The sequence below is a fragment of the Drosophila navojoa genome, chromosome 3 (genome assembly GCF_054131105.1).
Source record: "Drosophila navojoa isolate 15081-1374.11 chromosome 3, UAZ_NAV_1.0, whole genome shotgun sequence".
NCBI lineage: Eukaryota > Metazoa > Arthropoda > Insecta > Diptera > Drosophilidae > Drosophila > Drosophila navojoa.
Genome location: NC_142891.1, coordinates 27,033,196 through 27,059,838, shown reverse-complemented (window position 1 = coordinate 27,059,838; position 26,643 = coordinate 27,033,196). Strand labels below are relative to the sequence as shown.

At 40.1% G+C, this 26,643-nt stretch overlaps 1 protein-coding gene across 6 annotated transcripts in view; it reads left to right on the top strand.

The window, feature by feature from the left end:
- Nucleotides 1–4,766: 4,766 nt before the first annotated feature.
- ab (BTB/POZ-zinc finger protein abrupt) overlaps nt 4,767–26,643 on the top strand; it is a 56,843-nt gene continuing 34,966 nt past the window's right edge. For 3 of the 6 annotated variants that reach the window (XM_030384178.2, XM_030384177.2, XM_030384179.2), the window contains exons 1-3: nt 4,767–4,904; nt 6,088–6,425; nt 17,921–17,964. The gene's annotated coding sequence lies outside the window, so the exon portion shown is untranslated. Of the gene's footprint in view, nt 5,068–6,087; nt 6,426–17,920; nt 17,965–26,643 lie in introns of all 6 variants that reach the window. The other 3 variants (XM_089256883.1, XM_089256882.1, XM_089256881.1) reach the window with 3 other exon arrangements.

Here is a 26,643-nt window from a genome sequence, read left to right as displayed (position 1 = left end):
GTATGGAACTTGTTCAACATGATCGACACCATTTTGAGAGCTAAACTGAGCTAGCGGCACTTAATTCGCTGCTACAATAGAAAATCCACACACACGCACACACACACACACACACAGACACACGCACACGCACGCACACACATACCCGCACGCACTCTTTTACGGCGAGTACTCAATTTCGAGGCGAATAACTTATTCGAGTCTTCCAAAGTTATTTTACATATGTACATATGTATGTATGTACATACATATGTAATGTATGTATGCACATGCATACAAATATAAATATACCCCCACACACTCACACATACAGATGCACACACTTGAATATCTATTTGCGTGCGTTTGATGAAAATAACATTTTTGTTTCTTTCTTTTTAATCATAATTAAATTCATGGTTCGTGTCTCAACATGAGCGCAAATCAAAAGCTGTTTGCCTCTTTGCCTTATTCGCTCTTTCGCTGCGCTACGCCAACTACTCTTGCGCGCGCTCTCTCCTTCTCTGTCTCTCTCGCTCGCTCGCTCGCCCGCTCGTTCACACTCGTCCGCTTGTTTGCTCGCACTCACTCTTGCGATGTTGTTTGACGTCGCCGCAAGGTGAGCGTCGCGTCGTCTTCGTCGTCGGGTGTGCGCGTGTGTGTGTGCATGTACACTTTGAATGTCTCGATCATTTCTATTGTCCACACACACATGTACACATATGTACATATGTATGCATGTGTTTGTATTGCTTTTTATTGAGCTCTGCTGCCCGTGTAGGCCGCGTCAGGTTGCTGCGTTTGTATGGCCATAGGTGTAGCTAGGTAGGTAGACAGCGCGCACACACACACACACTAACACACACATGCGCGCTGGTCTTAATTGCGCCTCCGTTGGCTGATTGCTCGTTTACACGAGCATAATTCCATCCAATCTAATGCCGAGGCGTAATTTCACTTTGACGAAAGCGCCACCCATTTTCTAGAGCATCTTTGGCCCGTACACTGTGCAGCGTGTGTTTTCTTTCGCATTCGCTATTACACTCAGCGCACTCACTTACTCGCACATACACGCGCTTCGATAATTTCATAATCATGTTTCTATTTTTCACATTGATAACTCCACACCGGAACTGCAAAGCTCGAACAACTGAAGCCCTCATGTAAATCTCGCGCATTCATGTTTTTTTTTTCGGTACAATGTCGAAGCATTAATAACTCATACGCAGCCCCAGCATCTCCATCTCCATCTCCAGCTCCAGCTCCATCTCCATCCTCAGTCCCATAAGCGGTGTCAACGACGCCTCCACTTTCATTCGAAAGATAAATGAAATGTCATTTGCCGTGCGTGTTTTTAGTACAACAGATCGAACGACCAGCATCATTATTCCTATATATATACATATATTCATATGATATACATATACAAGATTCCTCTATTTGGTATTAATATGCCTATTTTCAGCTGATCTCGAAAACAAAAGTTATCTAACTGACCCAGTCTGAAGAATTCCAGTTCAAAGTGAGGCCAATTGGTAAAAAATATTCGAAATGTTTTCAAGTAAATAATATCTAATGCTAATAATAATATCATCTTTCAATTGTTTCTTGAACGTACTTCTCATTTGTTCTGCTTCGAGTTGGGCTACTCCGACACCTCTTCTGGTAGCTCATGAAATTTCCCGACATTTGCTGCTGACAATAATTGTTCCACTTTGGAATATAATTTTAGCTGCTGCAGGAAGTCATTAAGCTCATGAGGTGGCATAAATAAAGTTTACCTCCCACTGCCAGAATAGGGACTAGACAAGGAGGGCTGTTTCGGGAGGAGAAGTGCCCGACTAGAAGATACCCAGAAGAAAATATATTCAAGAAAATAACACGAAGATATTTAGAGTAAAATATCTCAGAGGATATCTTAATTAGCATAACTCAATGAGATAATTTCAATGTGGATATGCGTCGTTTATGATATATCTGAAGTATAATAAGTAAGTATATAAAAAATATATCGGGTCTTGATTTATGCACCAGTTATAATAGAAGTAGCCTTCTAGCATATAATATACTCTAAATTGGTTTTAGATATCGATAATCTATCTATCTCTATTATCTGTATTTATTAAAGGTCCTTTCGCTAGTTGGAAATAGACGATATTGAACAAACACAGAACAGCTCATTCGTCAATCCCTATCCAGATTATATGTATGTATATACTTAAAATTTGAATCATCTCCTTCAGCCAAACGGAATACCCGGTCTACACCCATCTCAATGGGTATCAGGCTAAACAAAAAGCTAAACTGTGACAGCCCGCGCACAGGCAAACAAAATAAAAATTTTAGGCGCAAGTATCTCTCGAGAACTTGGAACACATCGAATTGTCGTTGGAGTGCTCCAGCCCCCAACTCCCATCTTCCATCACTCGATCTTCTCCAATGGAAGTCCGATCACATAGAGCGGCTAAATGTATCTAATAGGTACACGACAGCATGTCGAACGCTGGCATCCGAGCATAAAGTCTGAGAGGAATGGAATGGGCTCCGGTCTACGGGCTCTGTTCTATGGGCTCTTTGGCCTCCGGTCTATGATGGGACGATGGGAGTGGGTAGATCGAAAGCATTCCCAACGTGAGTTTCTAATTAACATTCGGTATTGTAGTACACGTTTAATTTATATCTTATTGATGCCGGCGACATTTGAATTTTTATTTTTATCAACGTGGACGGGGGGCGGGACGGTGCGCTCCCTCGATAGGGTCGATTCTGGTCTGTTAGTACTTTTCTTGAATTCATTTTTCTCATTTTTCCCTGAGTGCGAGTGGGTGTGGAATTTTATTTTTATAAATATTGTGGAAAGCTCGAAATTTATATGAATTAGGCAGCTCATATGATCTCGCTTCTATAGTGTTCCTGCTGCTTGCTTGTCTTTGTTATTTCGTGTATAATTATTGTTCATATTCTGTGATACCCTGAAGCCATTAAAAAATGGGTATACTGTCTTTCTTGATGGCAGATGTAACGGTTAAAAGGAGGCGTGTCCGTTATGAGACTGATGAGCTCGCTGATTCATTTTCTAGAGATTGATTCGAGATATTCAAATCTTAGACTCGACATGAGAGCTATGACATGAATGCTATGACTATTGATAACTTATTATTCCTTAATTTTAATAAAGCAAATATATTAAAAGCAGTAGGCTCTTGTTCTTTAGTATATACACACATTTCAATGTCACACACATATTCTGAAAATTTCACTCAAATCGCACATCTAGAAGTCGAGTTACTTAAGGACATATTCAGAATACTGGAATAATTTAAAGTATAGCAATCGCAGCTACAGCCTAATGTAGTGCGTGTGTGTGTGAATATGTTTGTGGGTATGTATGCAACCTGTAATAACTGAAGGAGCCACTCTGTGCATGCTGCAGGATATCTCTCAGTCGAGCACTCTCTACTTGACCAACTCTTACTTGTATTTTTGTTGTTTGATGCTCATTTCACGCGTTTGTCTTTCATATTTAGTTTTTGTTTTTGTTGCTATTTTTTATCTATACTCTAATTAAAATATTCGTGTGTTTGTTTTTCTGGCTGTCTTGCTTTAATTTTATATTTTTATAGCACACAGCAACAACAACAATAACAACAAAAACTGTTTTCTGTACATTTATTTCATTTCTGCTTTAATTCTCGACAGAAATTGTCAAAGAAGAAGAAGTAGAAGAATCCGAAACGGAAGATCGTGGGAGGTTCAAGTTTTAGATGGTACTTGCTTTAGGAATACATACACATACATATGTATATACACTATTATTATTAATTAAATTTATATTATTAATTATACTATGATTTCAGCTATTTATCAAATGGTGATGAAAAATATTTTCATCAGAAAAACATTCATATATGAAATTTGAATGACTTTGTTATTTAACAAGATTAGCGTTTGGTCACACACCTTATTAATTCGCACACACACACACACACACACACACATATGTGCACATATACACTCACTCACACCCACACACACAGATGTATCTGCATTTGGCTCACTTGTTTTATTTATAAATATTTATATCGTTTATGTTATGTACCGAGCGCTATGATTATAAATTTATTTAAATACTTGTGCGTATTTTTATGACGATATTTGCGCTATTTGAAATTATAGAAAAATATATATGTCTATGAATAAAGGCATCTATTTAATACTAGAAATGAGTATAAAAATATATATTATATTCATCTATAGCATATTTAGCTCGAAACACCTGCCAATAAGCAAACAAAGGGGTATTACACTCTATATATACATATGTACGTACATCGCACATGTTTGAGTACATCATGTTAATTCTTGACCAGTTAGAGTACATCAGTTGCGAACATCGAACATGTTTGATGTTGCATGTGTCAAGCAAACAGTTAACAGAATGTTAAGTTATGCGCGTAAGTCAAACAATAAAGTAAATAATTAAACTCTTTCGGCTACTTATTTAGTTCCAAATTAGCTGAAAACTTATATGTTTTATCGACTACCTAAACATAATATCAATTGCTTAAAGAATCCATTTCTGCAATGACATCTTAACTACACATTCCAAAACTTAAGAAACGATCCATATATTAACAGTTCTCTGTTAAGGGCAATTACATGCCATTAGATATTTGCTCATCGTACATCGGCTTCGGTTCAGCGCTTGTTCGACTGCAACCAGTTCGGGCTCGACGTGCAACGTGGTTCGGTTCGACGCTTTGTTTTGTGTGTGTGCCGGCGTTCGGCGCTACCGAGCGCGTTTCGTTCGGTCCAACAAGCCGAAGCAAGTCCAACAAGACGACGCAAGAGCAAGTAAAAAAAATTACGCGGGTGTTCTCAGTACATTTCCAGCAATCAGACGGGCAGCAGGTGTCGTGGTTTAAGTGCGGCTTATTTTCACTTACTATTTGTGATTTGTTTTGGTTTCTTGGCCAAGTCCGAGTGGTCAAGTCGGCCAACTGGCATTGCAATTGGATAATCATTTCAATTACAACTCATTCACAATTTACAATCACATGCACGCGAACGATCTACCTATCTATCTATGTATCTGTAGTGCTCCAAAATACAATCAAAGCAATCAAAATAATAATTTAGTGCACTTGCCACATGTGCATAGTTCAAGTGATAGTTTATTTGCAATGCCTGCCGCAAATGCAGGCGAAAACAATAATCAAAATAAACAACAACGAAAATCAGTGACAATTCGCCTCCTGCGGCTAGGAAAACATCAACAACAATCACAACAACAGCAACAACCATATCAAACGATGACAACAGCAACAGAAAAAAAAAATCATAATAACACGCACACACACTCAGTCAGAAAGAGCAGCGGCAAATTGGCATAAATAAATAAAAATCAGCGTTGTTTTTGCTTTTTTACAACCTGATTTTTATGAATGAATGCAGCAGCAGCAGCAACAACAGCAACAGCGACTGCGACGGCGACGGAGGCGGCGACAGCGTCGCGTGCACAGGAGCGCAGCAGCAGCGTAATCCGCGCCTTACCCGTTAAACAGAGCCTAGACGGCTCACTGCCCGGCGCCCGCCTATTACAGCCCTGTCAATTGTTTATATACCGTATGCAATTCGATTGCGAATTTCGATTTCGAATGCGATTCCCCTAAGCGAGCGCCTTGGTGACACATCGCGCTCAACGCTTGCAATTGTTGTTGCTGTTGTAGCTGTCGTCCGCGCTTCACACACTCACAGACACATACTCTACAATTGCTGCTCTTGCAAAATTAATAACGGAAGTTGTGCATTTTATTAATAAAAGCGAAAATCACACACAGAGTCCAAAAGCAAAGCGCAAAAAAAAAAACAACAACAAGCAAGAAGAAAACATATAGCAACAACAATAAAATCACGACAAAATCAGAGCGCACAAATGCACTGCGCTGCGCGTCATCTTTTACAGTTACTTTGCTTTGGCCGCTGTTCGTTGCTTCTGTTGCAGTAGTTGTTGTTTTTGGTGTGCCGTTGTTGTTGTTCTTGTTGTTGTCTGTGCTGCACTGTGGCCCCCCTCATTGATTTTGATTGGCTTCGTTTCAATTTTTGCAGTTTGCGGTGTTTTGTGCATCCCCAAAAAACAAAAACAACAAAAAAGGCGCCTCCACAGAAATTCTAAATTCTAAATCGACCAACAAATTTACACGTCCAGCCTCCCCCAAATATATACATACATATATAAACAAATAGAGAAGCAAAAACCAACCACAAATAAACATACAAAAATTCGAAATCGCATTGCAAAAAGTTTCCGAATTTGTGATTTTCCCAATTGAGTTCTCTGTGCGACAGCTGAAAGACATCAATATTTAAGAAATTTTAACGGTTCAAAACGGGACTTACTATTCCTGAACAGAACTTAAATTAATCCAATCATCCAACGGCATTTGGTAAGTGCACATTAAAGTATTTTTTCTTTTAATTAAAAATATTTTTGATTTTTGACATGAGTTCTTGTTGAAGAAGCATAGATGATGTTTAAATTTTCTTCAATCTATCTATCTTTAGTATATATGTACATATATACTATATATTATTCGAGTGAATTTATTCGTATTCGTGTGATTCTTAGTATTTGAAACATTAAATGTACACACATACATATATTCATCGTATATAATAATATTCGATGTTCAAATAGAAGCTATCTTTGGGGCGCGGCCCCAGGTTCTTCAATTAAAGAGCCTTCTCTATATCGATAAATACATTACAAATTTATATAGGTTTTTGTATTATAACGGATATGAAATATATTGCAGAAAATGGAAGATGCAGAGTTTCACATTTGTCATATACAAATTTATTTTGCCTAAAACTAACATTAGGTACTAATTAAAAATAAATACAAAATATTGTATAGTCTATAAAACAAATAATACGATCTGAAATTGTTAGCCGTTAAAATAAGACATTTATCCGAGATAAATTTTAAATTATCCCTTATAGAAAATAGGTCATCAGACAGGCCAATGAAAGCTATATATTTTGGATCACATAAAACTAGGGTATTGGGATATTGGGGCATCGAGAGAATCGAAGTCCATTTGCGATTTGAGTTTGCATTTCATCAATCAAATCGAAGTAATCCTCATAGTTAATAACCAGTTCAGCTCTTCACAGTTTTAGCCAACTAGAGTTGGCTGTTATCTGGGTAGGGGAGGGGGTCTGGTAATGGCAGAGACAATGATGGTAATGGAAGATAATGGATGTCGAGTTACGGATGCTGCGGCTGCTTCTGCTGCTGCGTAAGTGTAGTTTTCTCGCCCCGGCTAATGTTGTTTTTTCGGGCCAACGACAAAGCAAATACAAATAGAGAAAACATTCGAGCCAGCTAACAGAAGTGTATAGTTAAAGCCCTCCAAATACCAAAAAAAAAAGAATGCAGAGGAGTTGAACAATTAACGCGTTGCTGTAATTACAGCGAATGCTAAAACAAAAAAATTGAGAAAAAAAATGTTTGGGAAACCAAAATAAAAATAAAAAAAAAAACAACAAAAAATATTAATAATCAATAACCCGCTAAAAGGCAGCAGCCAAGACGCCAATGGAGGGATGGGGGCAGCGCTAGTCTTAGCGGGCTGGGGATAGAGAGTTGGAGTTAATTTTATCGGTCGTTGAACGAGAAGATTTCCAAGCGAATTCTCCATCCAAACTGGAGGCTGAGGGCTGAACCAAACAGAAAACGGTGCGGCCCACAGTATGTTGCGGTAGTTGTTGTTGCCGTTCTGATTGTTGTTGTTGTTGTATGCCAGCGATCGGTTTTCGGTTAATTACGCTTCAAAGTCAAAGTTGAGTTTAGCTTTTGGGTCTGCAGCAGTCGTCGCTAACCATTGCCCTGAAGTGAGCCAACTAATTACACAAAAAAAAAAACGAAAAAAAAAAATATACGAAAAACAAGTGATTTGCGTGCCCCACAGGCAACTTTTGCAACAACAGCAACAACGACAACAATTTTGAAGTGCTTCAAAATTGTTGCTGCTGTACCGCTTGTAATTTGCAACTCAGCGACTTGCGTAGCTAATTAGTTAAAGAATTTGGTTAGAAGACGAGGTAATGGTTCAGTTCATTTCTTTACATACATCCATTAAAAATGAGTCGGACAGGTTAGACGTTGACAGGGGGATGTAGGACGCAGGCAACAGACGGTGTTGACATCTACTCTTGGTAAGGATCGACAGCCAATGCGATCTAGATCTGTTCATTTATCTGTCAATCTCTGAAAGTATCCTAGAATTGAGAGTACTCCAGCAAACACAAAGCATTCCGCTACGAGACATCGATCAGAATCGATATATGTTTACCTTAAATGTATTTAGAGCTAGCATTCGCAAAGTGTTAGACTTACGAAGGAACTAAAACTCTTAAAGTCTTAACTATTCTATCCTATTCCATATATATGCTTATAGATCTCAGAATATTACTACTTATATTCTAATATCATAAATAAATAAATAAAATTCTTAGTATATGTAGGTGCTCTCAAAGTTCATAGAGATATAGAGAACTTCCTTTGGATGTATACCTTTGCCACTTGGTACGTGGTATCTCCAAGTCGTGTGCATTGGACTTGAGCACTTTTACTTGTTCCTTTATTGATTTTGCAATAAAGCATCCAAGGAGAAAGAGTAGAGAGTAGATAGTCAGGGAGGGAGAGAGAGAGAGAGAGGGACTCTGATATGACCTTTGACAGGCGCCTTCTAACTCTCTGTTTGAGTGTCTTTAGCAAGGCCTCAAACAATTTATCATTAAAAAATAAAAGTTTCCTTCATTTTTTTTCTTTTGGCTTTTTAACTACCTAACCATGCCCCCCGCTGTGGTCAAGGACTGGGCCGCCGGGCCACATTCGTCGCCGTTCTAGATAAATAAGCATTCTTAATTATCCCCATTTTGACTGGACACAAAAAATCAGAAACAGAAAAAAGGAGAAAAATAACAAAAAATATTATAAACAATGGAAAACCGCGCACTTAATGCGTTTTCTGTTTCGCCAACAACAACAAAAAGTATTTCTCTTGATATTATTCATTATTATTATTATTATTATTATATGGCGGGCGAAAAGGAAAATGTTTTTATTGCCCGCAAAAAAAAAAAACAACAACAACAAAAAAAGGGTTCCGAAGACGTCTTTGTCGTTAGCCATTAGCTGCCCCCAAATAACTCTTGAAATTCTCATGAAAAATTCAAAGTGGCCAAAACGTGTGGCCAATTGCCGTCGGTAAATGAAGACTTGGCCAATGACAATGACTTTTCCCGTTGCTCGCCACATACACAGGTGCGAATGGGTAATTGCAGCCGAGGCAAGCCTGGCAGGACAATTGTTTTCCTAGTGGCGCCCCCATGCCTTGGCCATGACTGGACAGAATCGCGATCGGCCACACAATGCCAAATCCGCGCTGGAATCGAAATGCACTTAGTTTACTTCAGTTTAGTTTGGCTTAGTCCGGCAGTCGCAAATGCCCTACACACATGACTCTCGAGATGATTGTGGGTTCTGAACATTGTGGTGCCATTGTTCTGAGAAGATGATTTGCCATTTCTCAAGATAATATCGATGGCGACATTTGAGTTTACAGTTTGAGAAAATTCAGGAAAATGTACACCATTTTATTGTGTATATTACATATATTACATTTAGATATATGTATATTTATATAAATATATGAAATATGTGAAACACTCTTAAGGTTATTTGCATTTATTGTAAATTTATTTCATATATTTGATATTATACTTAATAGTTTTCTAAAACTTTAGTTTTATTTTTATTACAATCAGAACCTATAGAGTTTTCGGGAACAATAGGAAATAATATGGGAGCAGAGAATCTAATTTTTATCAAACTTTCGTAGCTGTTATATTTGTTATATATGTATATTTGATTTCGATTATACAATATACAGAATAGCCTTATTATTTTATTATGTTATATAATTAATACACCTCATAGACTAAGCATAGTTTCAACACATAAATTGACTGAAAAGTTCTTAACTCTTTTATGTTGAAGCCTTAACAAGAGTTAGCAGAGCCAACCGTTAGACCGATAGGAGCTGCAAACACAGGAAAAGCGCTGTTGGAAAAAAATACAAATTTTTTTTAAGGCTGTCCAAAAACCAAACCCACGACCTAAAAACCAACTCTGTGTGTGTGTGTGTGTGTGTGTGTGTGTGTGTGTGTGTGTGTGCAACTATTGTCAAATGCAATTTTCTAACGCAGCCGCACTTTCGACGCTGACAACGGCGTCAACGCCAGCTGCGGCAGCGGCAGCAACAATTGCAGTTTTAAGTGAAAATAAAACAAACTGCAACAACAACAACAACAGCAGCAGCCACAGCAGTTTTTGGCCAACAACAATAAAAGCCTAAAACCTAATAAAAATTCAAATTAACATTTGAAAGAGCGAGCAGGCAAAAGAGAGCACGCCAATGGGCCAGAGAGAGAAAGATAGAGAGAACGACCATACGAGCGAGCGAGCAAGTGAATAGAAAAGAGAGAGAGAGAGAGAAAGAGCGATGCACAACACATGCGAATGGGATAGACAGAGCTGAATGCTTATGAAATTCTATTAATTTTTGAACAAAACTGCATGTAATGTCTGTCCCCAATAATCCGCCACCCCAGCCCAACCCCAACCCCAGTCCACGCCGCAAGCCCCATCACCACCACCCCTCACCCACAAGAGAACCGTTTTACTATTTACTGCTGCGTGTAGTTTGCCTAATCGCCATAGAATGTTGAATGAAGCGGGGGGCGAGAGAAGAGAAATGGGAAGTGGTGGGTGAAGAGGCGAAGGGCTGGAGGAGGAGCAATCGTACGATTTTGTTTTTGTTTGCGTATTTTGTTGCAATTTGTTTTTGTTGTGCTACTGCCCCAGCCGTTCGCTGTTGTTGCTGTTGTTGTTGTTGTTGGTGCACTGCTGACTGCAGACTGCAGACACTCGCATAATAATGCAATTTGCCAGCTGCCCGGTACCCGTTTACCCCTTTAACCCGCTCACTCATCACACACAGACACACACACACACACACACATACGACTGCCCATTCCACACACAGTTGTCGACGTCACGCGCCAAAAAGACTGCACGACCAACAGCGCCGTAAGCTTCGCTGTCTGTCGGCAGCCCGAACGACACACGTACACAAACACACACACATGCACACGCCTTCAATAAGCAGTCACTCACACTGAACACACACACACACAGACAGAGAACAGTGCAATTCTTGCTGCCACCTGCAGGGCTTGGTTGTCCCCTTCTTCATTTTATTTGCTGTTTGATTTCGCTTTGGCCTCTCTCTCTCTTTCTCTGCCTCGCTCTCTTGCAGACTATCTCTCTCTTTGGCGCTCTTGCTGCTATCTCCACTCATATTCTCGTTTCTGATTTTTGTTTTTGTCCTTTTTTTCGCACACTTTGCCAGTTTTCCACAAAACAGCTGAAAAAAGCACGTGTCATCGTCATTGCCAGCGAAGTTTGGCGTCGACGTCGACGTCAAAGTCGTCTGTCTGCGTTTTGTGACGTTTTGTTTTCCACGCGCTTCGCTGCTGCTGCTGCGACAGCAGTCGACTGCGACTGCGGCTGCGGCTGCGGCTGCTGTTGTTGGTGTTGCTCTTGCCGCTTCTTCCTCACTGTTATTCCCTTTTCATGGTCGCCAATTCGTTCGCTTTAGCTCGTTTGCTCGCTGTTTTTCACGGCTTTTGCTGAGCTTTATTTGATTTTTATGCTTTTGTGAATTTCCTTTTGATTTTGATGCTTGCGCTTGTCGTCGTCGTCGCCGTCGCCGTTGCCGTTGCCGTTACCGTTGCTGTTGTTTCTGTTTCGCATTTCGCATTTCACAGACAGAGCAAAACAGGGAAAACCCCATAATGATTTTGGCAGCTTGCAGCCGTTATTGATGGTGTTCATAATGAAGTTGTTCGCTCTTCGCCGTTCGCTTTTTTAGCCTTCGCTTGTCTCGTGGGATTAGCACCTGGCCCCACCCCCTCGCTTCGAATGAGCTGCAATAGGAAATGCGTTGACCAAGTCGCATTGCAATTTCTTGCTCACTTCTGTGCCTTTTTCTTTAGCTTCAGCAAAAATTATTGATTTACTTACTGACTGCCTTTTTTGGCCGAACGCCAAGCGCAGAGACAGAAAATTTACTCAAATATTTCTCAAGATATTTGCAAAATATATATGTATATAAAGATATATGTATGTATGTATTTTATATATACATACATATTTCTACATACTGAGGATGTTACGGCATTCAAACACCTTTGCCCATGGCCAGCCTGAGGAGCCGCCGCCGTTGGGACGTGTGTAGGTGTCTTTTTTGGCCAATTGTGCAATCGTTGAATGCATTGCTCGCATTCGCATTCGCACTCGCATTCTCTTTCGCACTCGCACTCGCACTTGCATTCTTTGCACTCTTTCTGTTTCGCTCATTGCTTCTCTTTTGCTAAGTCCGACTCTTAAGTTTTCGCCTAGTTTCCTCAGCTGAGGTTTGTTATTGTTTTCCTTTGGCGTTATGCCGGCTTGGCGAATCGTTGAATGAACGTTCGCTCACTCACACTCTGGCACCCTCACACACACACACACATACACACACACACACACACGCTGACTGCTTGGTTTCGTGCCAGCTTCGTTGTTGTCTTTCTTGCACTTCGTGTCGTTTCGAACTTGTTCGAATTCGCCGAAAGAATGTGGGTGTGTGAGTGCGAACGAGGGCGGGCGGCAGAAGTAAGCGAGCAAATGAGAGAGCGAGAGGCAAGGCGCCGGAAAAGGAAATCATATCGGGGCGAGTTCTATTAGAAGCAATGCAAACCGAATAAGAGAATTGAACCAAGGCAATTGCTTCAACTACCTTCGCCTCTCCCTCTCTCTCTGTCGCTCTTTCAACAACGCACGCTTGGACAGAACTTGGTAAGCTGTTCATTAACCGTTAATGCGGCAGATCGTAAATCGAAATGGAAGGTGTGTCATTGCGACTTATAAATAAAATTAACCGCAAGCACAAGCGGAAATATTTGCGCTTCAAGTGTTGTTGTTGTTGGGTTACGCATCTCCTTCTGCCTCATTGCTCTGGTTGTTGTTGTCGCCGTTGTTGCTGTAATTAATGGCAAACAATTACAAAAAAAGGGAGAAAATACAATAAAATAAAAAGGAACCCAACGAGCTGCGCGCATCCAAAGCTGGAATTACAAAATGAAATGTGAAGAGCAAGTTAAAAAGTGAATTATCTGATAAAGGACAAAACGCGATTTGAGGTGTGTTTGTACCTGAGGCCAATACAATTCGTGTCCTTCTCCCCCGTCCCCACACCTTCTCTCCCCCTCTCTCTCTCTCTTTCTCTCGCTGTCTCTGTCGCCCCCAGGTGTGCCCTGGGCAGGTTATAAACCCGTGCCCAGCATGAGGCTTTACTGACAGCCAGAAGTGCCGCACAGTGGTGCCAGACTGCTCAGACTTGAATCGGGGACTAGTTAATAGAAATTAGAATATAGAGGTACCTATACTCACATGCAGCCATTGACTGTTGTTTACCTCTTGATTTATTTCTGTGTCTTGGCTTATCGGTCCCACTGTGCGTCACCTTCGTAATGGTCGGAGCCGTCTTGTCCATTGTCCAGCTGACGAGCTTAATTAATTACACGATTGTGAGTAACTGCCCGGACAACGGGCATCGAGGAGCGGGCTTTTAGCCAACTTTGGGTGTTTCTTTGCTGGTCATTGGCCGGATCAGCACACACAGCACCCTAGCAGCACGCCCCCTCCCCACACCTGGCCAAAAAGTTGCGTATCGATGAGACGCGCACGAAATTCTCTCCGCATGCTGTCGCGGGGCCGTAAAAGGCGCTGGGGAGAAATTAATACCTACTTAAGCCTAACTGGACAGTTGACTCCGTAAAATTGTTGGCCTTAACTGGAAGGTGATTCATACGAATTTGCATTGCATTGCCATGGAGTGTAATTGGGTTTGGTTTTGGTTTGGGTTTGGGTTTGTTTTTGGGTCTGGGCTTCAAGTTGAGTCGTTGCTCATGCGGCGCAACTGCTGAATATTCAAATGGACGCAATTATCCTGTGTGTTCGTTTCGCAGGGCAGGCGACACGCCCGCCAGGACTAGAGCAGCCTACGAAATTATGAAGTTGCCATATTTTTTATTACCAAAAATTACAATGTGCGTCGCCTGCAACTGGCCAAGAGCAGCAGCAGCAGCAGCAGCAGCAGCGAAGGTGCCAGCCGAAGGGTAAAACGTTAATTGCACGTTCCAGGCGCAGTCCAAGCGCGAAGCAGACTTCAGGTCGAGTCCTCGCTCAGGTCTTAAGGGTCAACAGCAGCTTTGTTCTCGCCTAGCGCATAAGTGTGTGGGTGTGTGTGTGTGTGTGTGTGTCGACGTCGACAAATAAACACCCCACTCCTCACTGAGACGAGCTGTCGACGGGTGGTGCCCCCTGTCGAAAGACTTGGGGAGGTCAGTTCATATGCACATAAAACTGCACTCAAAAAAATTGTATTAATATTTAACAAATTGAGAGTTATAACTCACATTAATATTATTATTAACTATTTGTTGTCATAAATCACATCAAGTTGTAAAATAAGTCTTTAGTTGTAGAGTTCCAACTTTGTTAATAATCCAAAAATATTTTTGATCTAAAGAAAATAATCATATTTTAGCCCAACTCTTTAAAATAAAGTGGCCCTTATCTGGTTTAGTAATAAGGCTCTAACTTGTCTCTCAGTGCATATGTACGCGCATTCCTCTAAAGTACTTAACTTTTATCAATCGTAATTAACCAAAATCTAAGAAAATCTGAATTTGTATTTCGCTGATATTTTATCATTTAAAAGAAATCGAGATTTTCTCCCAGTGTACATGGATGTGCTATATACATACATGTGTGCCGTGCGCCCATTACGGTTAATTTCATTAGAAATTCATAAATAGGTTCACAGTGTGCGTTAGGGTCAAAGGGTAGCAGGAGGCGGCGTCGGTCAGTGGGTGTCCGCGGAGGAGGTGGGAAGGCGGGGGCGGCGTGGGGGCTGCGGCTCAGCTTGGTGGGATGTCACTTGTACATGTGTAAATGTGAGCAATAAAAAACGAATTTCATGTAGTTCTTTTTATTTTTTGTTCCTGCTGCTGCTCCTGCTCCTGCCTACTGCTGTGACTGTTATCCTGGCAGACCTTTTGTTTTGTTGTTGTTGTTGCTGTTGTTAGTTAGTTACCGTGTTAGTAGCAAATTGTTGTTGTTGTTGTTGGGTCATTATTGTTGTCGTAATTTGTTTATAACGGTATTTATGAAATGGTCACAAGTCAACGCCATCAACCCTTAGACAGTCGAAGGACACGCACTGCCAAGCACCACCTCCGACTCCTGCTCCCCCGTCGGCAGTATCTTTAACCACCCACGCACACACACAGACACACACACACATGGGCTTTGGCGCTCAGCGCCAATTATTCTTATTACGCCTATTACTTGTTTTACTTTTTTAACTACTCTGTGTTGTTGTTGTTGTTGTTGGATTTGCTGCCCTTTTATGTTAATCGCACAGTTTTTGGCTCGTGTAACTGTAATTGATATGCGCCCTTATCATGCAATCCTTTGCCAGATGAAATAGAGAGAGACAGAGAGAGAGAGACAGATTGTAATTTCAGTATATTTATATATATATATATATATATATATATGTATGTATTAACAGTAATTAGGGAATTATCAATAGTATGCGATGTGATAGACCTACATATCCGAAATGTATTGTCTTGCGATGGAGAGTTGGGTCTCGTCTTGTTTCTGGCTTAGTCTAATTAATAAACTTTCACATCTTCAGTTTTTTTCACCGTCTTGGTAGCATTTTCACTTGCAGTGGTAAAAATGTCGAATCGTTTTATGTAAATTATTGCCGGAGAAGCAACAGAGAGTCAGCGTCAGAGTCAGAGACAAGAAGTGGTCGCTGCTTTGTTTGCTTGCCATGATCAATTAAATGGCCAAGAAGCCAACGAACTTGGCCATCTCCGATTGTATTGGAATTGGAATAATTTATTGGATTTTGACAGTTAGACTTTAATTACAGCATTTCTATTTCGATAGGGAAAGCGTCCATCGATTGGCAACACATGACTTCAACTACGATCCCATTCGATTCGATGTGATCCGTTCAACCTCTGACCTCTTGCCGCACAGGTAGCGGCGCAATTGCGCTCTCAGTGCTACCTTTTTTCTCTCTGTCTGTCTCGCTCTTCTCTTGTTGGATATCATAAAACAATAAATCTTTTTAATATCTCTGCAGTTTCTTTTGCTTTTCACATTTTCTACGTTTCGGGGGCGTACATTTTCCTTTTCGGTTTTTTTTTTTTTTTTTTTTTTTTTTTGAAAATTTCTCACGTCCTTTCGCAGAGGCGTTGCCATTACTCAAGTTTGTGGATTTGAAGTAATAACTCAGTGCGTCATAAAAATTTTAATTGCTTTGGGTTGTTGTTTTTTTTTTCTTCTGTCGGTCAGCCGAAGTGCCAAAGCAGTTTTGGTAATTAACATTAACCCAAAAAGCGTACCAAAAACACAATGCAAAGAACCCAGGCAGGAGTCAAACGCCAGCAACAATACAAGTAAAAGTGCTCGAGTCGGAAGTGCATGACTAGAAAATACCCTGACCGACCGAGACTTGTAGCTGACAACTGAAACCTTTGAAATCTCTCTGCAGTCTGTAAGGCGCTATCAAAAAAAGGAATTACTCGAAATCTGTCTATAGCTAAGAGTAATCTATGTGATAAATTTGACAACTATTGCCCTTATAAGAGCTGAGATATGATTGAAGAGCTTTATAGACTAAAGATTTCTTTCTAAAGATTATCGAGTTGATTTGAAACTAATTTTATCTGCTTGTTATATTACAGGAAAGTTTAAGAAGATTTTAGATATTTATATACCTCAATTGGTCATACCCCATATATAGTTAATATTTTGGACTTGCTCATTTCTGGCTGTCACATACACTTGTTCTAACTCAATATACCCCATTTAGAGTTTGTAATGGGCTCAGCGTATTCAAAATAAAGAACAATGAAGCAATAAAAATTGCAGCGCATAATTTTCATCTGCCTCCATTTGGGGTTTCCACTGGCCAACCCCCTAAGTGAACCCTTTTTTAGATGCCTGGGCAAGACTTTTGAAATTTTCACGCGTATTTGTAATTAGTTTGCTTATTGTTTTCACGTTTCTTGATGGGAGTTGTACAGCTCTTAACTCTTCACTCTCTCAGCCGAAGCGAGCCGCTGCGAATGTAGTTGAAATTAGTCTTCACGAATTGGAAATAGCTAAAAGCTCTACTCTCTATGGCCCACAATTCTGCAGTGTCTCTTGATAGAGTTCCTTGTGGCATTGGTAACCTCTCTGTATTTCCCTCAAAACATAACAATAACAAAGAAAAAATCGAGTGTAGTCACAACAATTGCAGCGAGTGCAGCTGTCAGTGGTCCTCGAATGCTCCTCGAATCTTTGATCCTGCACGGATTTACGAAACACAAACAAAAAGAGTCACTGTCATGCAGGAAATTTATTTTTGGGCTGAGCAAGTATCGACGAAAATCTTGGAAAAATCAACAGCAATTGTTGTGCACTTTGATGTTCGGTCCAATGCAGCCAGCCGGACAGCTAGACGGAGTGCTAAGTGGCTGCAATTAGAAGAGTCAGAAGTCAGGTAGAGGCCGGTGTTCAGGCAACCGCCCGAGCACTCTCAATAGAGGTGGGCACGATCATATCGAATCGGAATTTAGGGCGATCGAGCGTGCGGCAATAAATTTTATAGCATTCGACACTTTTATCGTTGGGGGTAGTTGTCGAAGAGTCCTAAGATCTCGCTCTAATGTTTCACCTTCTGCTCTTCACCTACAGATCGCCACGGGACGACAAGTACAGCCAGCGCACGACTACTAGATGTGAGTATATGTATGTTCAATGGATTTCTTAGAGCTGGGCCTGTGTCTAGGGAATTGGCAAATCAATTCGCTAATTGAATGCCGCGCAATTGAAATGCTCCTTTCTGATATTCGTTAAATGCGTACGAAACACCGGGGAGCCGAGTGAGCGAGCGAGCGAGCGAGCGCTTAATAATCTTAATAGAATCAAAGACCGACGCAATATGAGTTTTAATTCAACGTAATTGCGGACAACTGAAAGCTCTTCAGTGCTCTACGGCCAGCGAGTTGCTGTACTCAACTCAAGCCAACCCAAACCGACCCAACCCAATCCAAGCAATAAATGCACCGCGCCCCTTACCCCGGTCGAGCTCAAATCAATTAACCAAATGTCGCGAGTACGACTCGATTCAGAACTGTTTCCAAAACAAACAGCAAATAGTAAACAAATTGTCCAAAAATCTGAAACCGAATCAAAAGTTCAAAAGAAAGAGTATTTTCAAATGGCAATAGGCGCAATTCGTATTGCCTAGGCCCCTTTCAGAATGGGGTATATTGGTTAGCTTAAAATGTGTGCAACTGAGAAGGCGTTGATAGAGGCTTGCTCAGATGAGTTAGGCTTCTTCTTTACTCAGTCTGTCCCTTCATCTAAATGAGTCTAACTTGTGAACTACTTAAGCTAAGCACATGAAATTTGAAATATATGTTCTCGTGAGTCGTATATATCAGAATACAAATACTTTTCTGCAATCTGTCAAATCAGTTTTATTATATTGATAAAAAAAACTAATGTTGATTTTTTTATTTTTATTTTTTGTAATGACACTCTGGACCGATAGAGAATGCATATTTGTAAAACCTTTTTTAAATGATACATTTATGATATGTATTCTCTATAAGCTTTATGAATGTCGAACATGTCCAGCTCAAGCGCAGTCGAGCATGGCCGACTTGAGAGTACTCTCACTGCCCGTACATATTTGTTTATTTTTTTCTGCTTCAAAGGGGTGCGTCCATAGACAGTACGCCCCCTTGGCTCACTCTCCCAAGACTGGCGCGCCGATTTAGTTCGAACAGCTTCAATTGTCTGCACTTGAGTTCAATTTTTGTTACTCTCGTGTATTCGGTCAGCAACAGAAACAGAAACAGAAACAGCATAGGAATCAGAAACAGAAACAGATTCACAAATAGCAACCAAAGCAACAACAACAACAACAACAATAGATGGAGAGCCAATAATTTTTGGGCGTATAGAATGCTTTGAAAGCATCTTCATCTGCCCTACAATAGCTGGCATATTTTTAGAAGCAGACCAATTGCTCGTGCAAATGTCATAACGATAAAATTGATTAAGACTCAAATGAACTCAGTACGCATTAAGATACTCGATTATTACGTACTTCAATGACGCCAAATGTGAAAACGTACTCTTTGATGATATAGTACTTGTGATCCTTATAGATATTCAAGTCTTTTGATTGCCTATCAAATGGGAGCTTAGTTCATTCACATATATATGCATATATATAGGAATGTAAGCAGATGTAACTGTGATGGGCTGTCATTCGCTCGACAAATGAAAATTACAGAGGCTTAATTACTTTTAATAAAGACGTCCGTGCGTGGAAATGTTCTACTTCATTAGCGAAATATGGTTTTGCATAATGGCTCATTATGGCAGCAGATGGGGCAGATCGGGTCGGATCGGACAAGTGATCAACTGATGGGTGGCTAGCTGATGGTGGGTGGGTGGTTGCTCTGGTTGTGTGAGGTCGCCTTAATACACACAAATTGAAAATTGATGAACTTATCCGGTACGTCGCTGACGACGATGGCGAGGGCGAGCGCCACTCGAGCATCAATCAATGAAGAACGATGCGATCGATCAGCTTGAGGGGAAATTACTAATAACAATGACTTTAATTGAATATTGCGCACTTCATTTCAATGCATGCACACAATATTGAATTTGAATTTGAATTTGAATTTCAATTTCGAATTTTGAGAGCAGCAGTCAAGCTATTCCCAACTATCCATTATAAACTTCAAATCGACCATAAACACTTAAGCTTCCCATGTGAATGAATCTATGTGTATGTGTGTGTGTGTGTGTGTGGGTGTGTGTGGATCGATTCATATGTGAGCTAACTGACGTTATATTTGGATACTGTGGATAATGAAGTTGGCCCCAAGATTCGCAGCGTACTTGCGTGGCTGCCCCGTTCCCCGCACTCTGCTCTCCTCCTCCTACTCCTGCTGTTGTTGTAGGGTGCTAAGCGCGTTCCGTTGGCTCCCGCAACCAATTCATGCATGAAAGCAATTTTTAATTTATTTTGGTTGAGCGCTTCATTTTCCTAAAATTATGACATAATCACAACAGCAGCAACAACAACAACAGCTTGAAAAGAGTCACCTAATAATGTCATGTGAAATTTATCGTACACCAAATGAGTACCAGGGGCGTGGCTGCAGAGCCAAGGAGGGGTGAGGGCGCGCACAGGCGAACTGGAAATATAGACAACGCTCTCTGTATGGGTGAATGTATATTTGGATGCGACGAACACCTTCCGCTTCACAAATCAGCGCATGTGTTGGCATTGTCAGCTCAGAGAAATGAAGCGGGCAGGCGGTGGCGTAGGGGGCGTACTGGGCGTAGGGGCGGGACAGAGTGGTGCGAGGCGGCGTGTCAGTTTAACGCATGGAACCTTGGCTGACCAGTTGTCAATCGCCTAATGTTAATTTTATAATTAACCTACTGAGCGCAACAAAATCGGCGCATCAAAATAAAAAGAAGAAGAAGCGAAAAAAAGCGACATGAAAACATTCAAGCCAAGTGCTCGAGTATCGATCGATTGAACACACATAAAATGTATTTAATGGCACAGTGGCCCAGTGTGAGAAACAGAAACAAATTGACCAGCGACTCGAATCAATTGATTGAGTTGCAGATCGAACGACGCCAAACGAGCAGAGCAAATACTGTTGTATCTAAGCCTTTTAGGACCACACCGAGAGCAGGCAATGGACTGCTCGAGGCGAAGCGCATCAACTACTAGTTCAGTACTCTAAGATTGATTTACCTTTTCGTTTACTTTAAAGTTCGACTCTAGAATGTTTCTTTATTTAGTTGAACATCCATCTCCATTGAATCTGTATATTAAAACTCAACAAATTTCAGTCATCAAATACTTTGGCTTCATGACTTTCAGATTGAATCTGCATTCGATTTTATTCAAGTTTGTTTTCCCAAATAGTACAGCGTTTCTCGGGTCGAATATCATTTAACACCTGACTCAGTTTTCGTAACTAGCATCAATAGAGATAAAAAATTATACAACAACAAAAAAAAAAAAAGGAGACAAAAAAAAGAAAACAAGTGTAAATCAAATGAAAACGTGTGAAACCGAGTTGCTGACCCGAAAAATGGGTTGTCCGAAGTAAATCCGGCTACGGCAAAGACAAAATGGTTGATACTATCAAAAATAATTAGATGGAATACCGTGGGCGAACTATGTAGATGGATCAGCTGATGTAAACACGATCGTTAAACAAAGCATTGAATAACGAAACAATACAGCAACAACAACAACTACACACACACACACACACGCACACACACGAGTACAGTGTAGCTATATAATGACAAACAAATAGAAATAGAAAAGAAAAAACAAGTTAACCAATGAAATAAACGCAAATTTAATGACAAAAACGCGAGCGGCAACAACTTGGCCAATACGCGTGGCCATTGCCAGAGCACATTACAATCCACACACCGCGAAGGTTGGAGCGAGAGATCGGCAGCGCCGTCGCCGTCGCCGTCGCAGCTGCGACAAACAAAGGGCAGATAGTTACTCCGAAAACGATCGAAACTTGGCGAAGCTGTGGAGCGGAGGAGGGCGGGAGGGCGAGAGGGCGAGAGGGGGGAGAAATGAGAAACACATAAAAAGCCAAAACCAAACCGAACCGAACAATGTATTAAATGTTATAAGTTGTAGAGAGTCGGGCGGATAGTGTGTGTGTGCGAGAGAGAGAGAGGGAGTGAGGGATAGAAGCATAGCGAGAGTGAGAGAGCAAGAGATAAGCAGCGCGCTTAGATGGAAGGCAATGACACTTACATATCTACGATTTGGATACACGTCCAAGGAAGTGCGTGAGAGTATATCGGCTGTGCGTGGATAATCGTAATAATATCCAGCCAGAGACATTAAAGACCGTCTATATAATTCCTATACTTTTGCATGGAATATATCTAGAAGAAAAAAATAAAACAAAATTGTGATCTACAGTCGACTCTCGATAATTTGTACCCCAGATAAATCGAAGATCGCGATAAATCGAAAAAATGGTATCATCTAGAAAAAAATCGTTCTCGATAATTCATGATAGTTCAAACTGTGTAAATCGAAAAAAACTGACTTAAAATTATCGGGACTCCACTGTATATCATTTAAGCGATATCGAAAATTGAAGCTTATGTGGATATTCGAAAATCTGTAAACAAAAATCAATAGTAAAGCTAAATAAAATAGAGAAGCCTTGATATATTTTCATGTAAATTACGAGTACTTCTGAAAATAAGTCAATTTACAGTACCAGATTGTCAATAGAAATGGAGAAACGACACTTAATCGCAATATTTATTTACTTTCATATATTCAGAAAACAATAATAAAGCGAGTTTTCTAAGGTAGACTCTATTAGACTTCATACATGTATGTAGATTGTCTTGGCTACATATAGTTCAATGCGTAGACAACGATATTTAAATAATGTTTGCTTTGAACGAGTGTTCAGCAGTCGGATATGCGCAACTATAATGTTCTTAGCTATACTTAGTTTAGTTATCGTCGCTGTTTCTCCCTCTTTTATAAATTATATATATTTATGTACATATATCTTTGACTGCGAGATCGTGCAGTCTTTCACTTTGATTTGGTTTTATGGCCCTGGCCAAAAGGTAAAACTATGTGAGCCAAGCAACAACAAATGATGCTTGTAGTGGGCATGGTTACATACCACACATACATACATACATACATTGACGGTAGTTGGGCATACATACACATACACATACGCAGGCGCTTTCTCTCGCGGCGTTAATTGTATTCGAATAATGATGGAGCTACGTATCTATCAGATACTTTTTCTACCTCGATCGCTTCGGGTCTGACTATTTGAATTTATAGCCAATTTATGTAAATTTTTTAATACCATTCAGCTGTTGCTGTTGTTGTTGTTGTCATATGCTTCTCTATTATTATTACTAATATTATATACTTTTTTCCCTCTTGGGGGATTTTAGTTTAGTGACTCGGTTTTTTTTCTAACTCTTCATTTATCCCCAATTTCTCAATACTAACAATTTTTGTTAGTTTGTTTCTCTTAAAATTTGTTCATTGTTGTGCGTCGCACAGTTCATTGACATTTATCACAGCAGCGACAAATGTATCCGTATCTGGATTTTTGTAAATCTACAAAAGTATCTGTATTTGTATTTGGTATATTTGGTATGGTCAAAAGAAAGTTGGAAACTCTTTTAGTTGCTCTGGCATTTGCATACACTTGGCCACGTCTCTCTCTCTCTCTCTCTCTCTCTCACTCTCTCGATGTCTCTCTGTCTTTGGTTGTCTCTAGCATGCGAAACGTTTTCTTAGCTCTGCGCGTCTAATTGCGGCCCATTAGATGCCTATCAGAGAGTGGCCCGCACCCATTAGTAGCGTCATTTTGGACCAAGTTGGAATTTAATTAGCACAGGTTAAGCAAGCGCGCGACTCGACTCTGTGTGGGTGCTCATAAACCCTCAAAAAATAAAAAGAGAAAAATAGCAGTACAATACTCAATTAAACCAAAGACGCTCGTTATATAGACTCGAACAGCGATTTACAGCTGTAGATAGAGAGCGATGAGATCTGCTTGCTTTTAGAGCCCATATCCATATTGAGGTTTGGGCCTAGGCTGTGGCCCCACAGCCCATATCCATATCCACCTGCTAGTTGAGCGTTTAGTCTAGTCAGTTCAGGTTTCGATTGCGCCTCACAGTTTTTTAGGCAGGTTTTTTACTCGTGTTTTCTTATATGTCTCGCCGTATCTTAAGTCGCATCTCGTCTATTTGCTCATTTAATTTTGTACTTTGGAGGTTTGAAATTACTCAATTAGTTTAATTAGCAGCCTGGGCGATTCGACTTGATTTGCGATCATTTGGCTATGACTACGAAGGCGACCAGCGAAATGGATCGTGTAGACAGCTCGGCTATGTAGCCCTCACGCAGCTGCCTGAGCTTATGCTGATCCGCACACATTGTCGATAGAGAGCAAAGTTGATAGACTAGTTTTCTTTACGCATTAGCTGTAGAATGTGTAAAGTATTTGTGCTTTAGATCATCTCGACAGGGATTTTGAGCTGGAGTTACGAATGACTTGATTTTCTAGTTCTTCAATCGACGTTTCAGTTCCATGTACTCGATTTCTTGATTGATTTCTGAATCGGCTTTAATGGAAATATTTTAATTACTCTTTCAGAAAATAGCTTGCTAATCCAAGTCTTTTTTGTAGACTATTTCAGTTTCCTGAATCATTTTTATGGATTTTCTTCACATTATCCCGATTTTTAGGTTCAATTGAATTTTTTATTCAATTGAATTACTCGTGATTATTTTGATTGATATCTACCAATTTATAGAAAGTGTGCAATATGCTCTCTATTATATTTCTATCTTTATTTATTTTTATCTCTTTCGAAGATAATTATTCTAGATTCCCCCGATTCTAGACTTGATTAATTCAAGTTATTCTTAATTTAATCGATATATGAATTTAATTATATTATATACGGAATTCTTCTTAATACTTTCTATAGTCTATACATATTCCCACCTTCACTTTGATTAACTTCAATCTCCATTCCAATTCGTATAGTCCTTAATAATAATATTTGAGATTGCCCAATCTTTCATTTCATTTAATATTTATCTTCATATAATACATTTCAAATGCATTTCAGGTTCAATTTTGGATTTATCGTGTATCTAATATTTCTTTTAATTAAGAACTTTTAAGAACTCACTTATCCAAGTTTGTTAGGAAGTTTCCATTCCGATATAATCCTTAGTCGGGAATCTAAGGCTGTCAAATCTTGACTTTTAGAGTTTATTTCCTTCGATCTCGATTCGCCTGGACTTTCCTGCTTTTACCTCAATTAGTCTTTTCCGAATTTCAGCTTGTACTTAACATATTTAAATGTTTCTGAGCCATATTCCAGGTGCTAAGATTGCGCACGTCAAAGTCAAAAAAGACTTTCGGGGCGATTGTCATTTATCAAAATCGTTAATGCAATTACGCTGCCCGACCGACTGTCTCCCTCTCTCAGCTTCTCTTTCTCTCTCTCGCTCTCTTTGTCTTGGCTGGCTAATTATTTTGAATTATTCAATTTCATGTCTCAATTTAAATTCTCTGAGGCAATTAGGAAAAGTCAATTCTGGTTGCTGTTGCTGCTGCTGCTGCTGCTGCTGCTGCTGCTGCTGCTGTGGCTCTTATTGTTTCTGTTATCTATCTGCTCAGACAATTTTAGTTTTTGTGCCACTCAGTGGCACTTTGATGCGTGTCCGTGGGGCGGGGCTAGAGGCAGGGGCGATTCCTCTCTCTCTCTCTCCCTCTCCCTCTCCCTCTCTCTCTCTCTCTAAATGCAAATTAGAACTGTGTGTGGGTCCGAAATGAAAACCATTTAAATAATTGAAAATCGAATAAATCGCGCGCAACGAAACCAGAACTAATAATAAGAAGAAGAAAAAAAGCACGGAAACGCATGCGAATTGAAAATCTAAAATACAATTGAATGCAGTGTGGGTGGTGGGGGGAGGTAGTTGGTGTGAGGGGATACGGGACGACAGGTGAGCTGATGCGATGGCCGCTTAATGCGAGTAAATAGACATCGAATGCACAAATACATACCCATCTATAGATATATGTATATACCTTATATATTTTATCAATATACAGCTATGTGTGTGTGTGTGTGTTCGAAATGCGCCTCGGTTTGTTGATGTGCAAAATCTAATTAATTATTTCATTAAAAGCGTATTTTATTGACATTCTAATTTGGATTTTTAGAAAAATTTTCTCAGCGCGTTTATGTGTATTGGCTGTGTGTGTGTGTATGTGTACATACACATGTGTGTATATCACAATATGTAAATATATATGTATATGCATTGACTATTAAACTGGTTTACAAATTGGGCGTGCGGCCTATGCGGCGTATGCGTAATTTTAATTGGTTTTTAACTAATTTGCTTACATCCCTTTTCAGTATCAATCCAATTGCCCATATGGGGGTGCCTGTCTGTGTGTGTGTCTCTGTGTGTGTGTGCATGTGTATATTCTTATAATTTACACATTGTACATAATTTATTTGGACAAATTAAATTCTAATCAAATTTGTTTAAGGCTGCAAATATTTTGGACTGAGCTAATCAGAAAATATTTTCAATTCAAGACTCCGAGTTACGCAGTGAATGAGAGAGTCTCTGTAATATCGAACCTCACATTGTTTAACTAATTAAATGGGTCTAGTAATTTTACATAGATACAAACTGAGCCATAAAATTGCTTCTTTAATTACGTCAAAGCTTCGTGATATTGACAACACCAGTCACCAGGAGGTGGCGAGCAGGAGAAGCAGAAGATTACTGATGCTTGTTA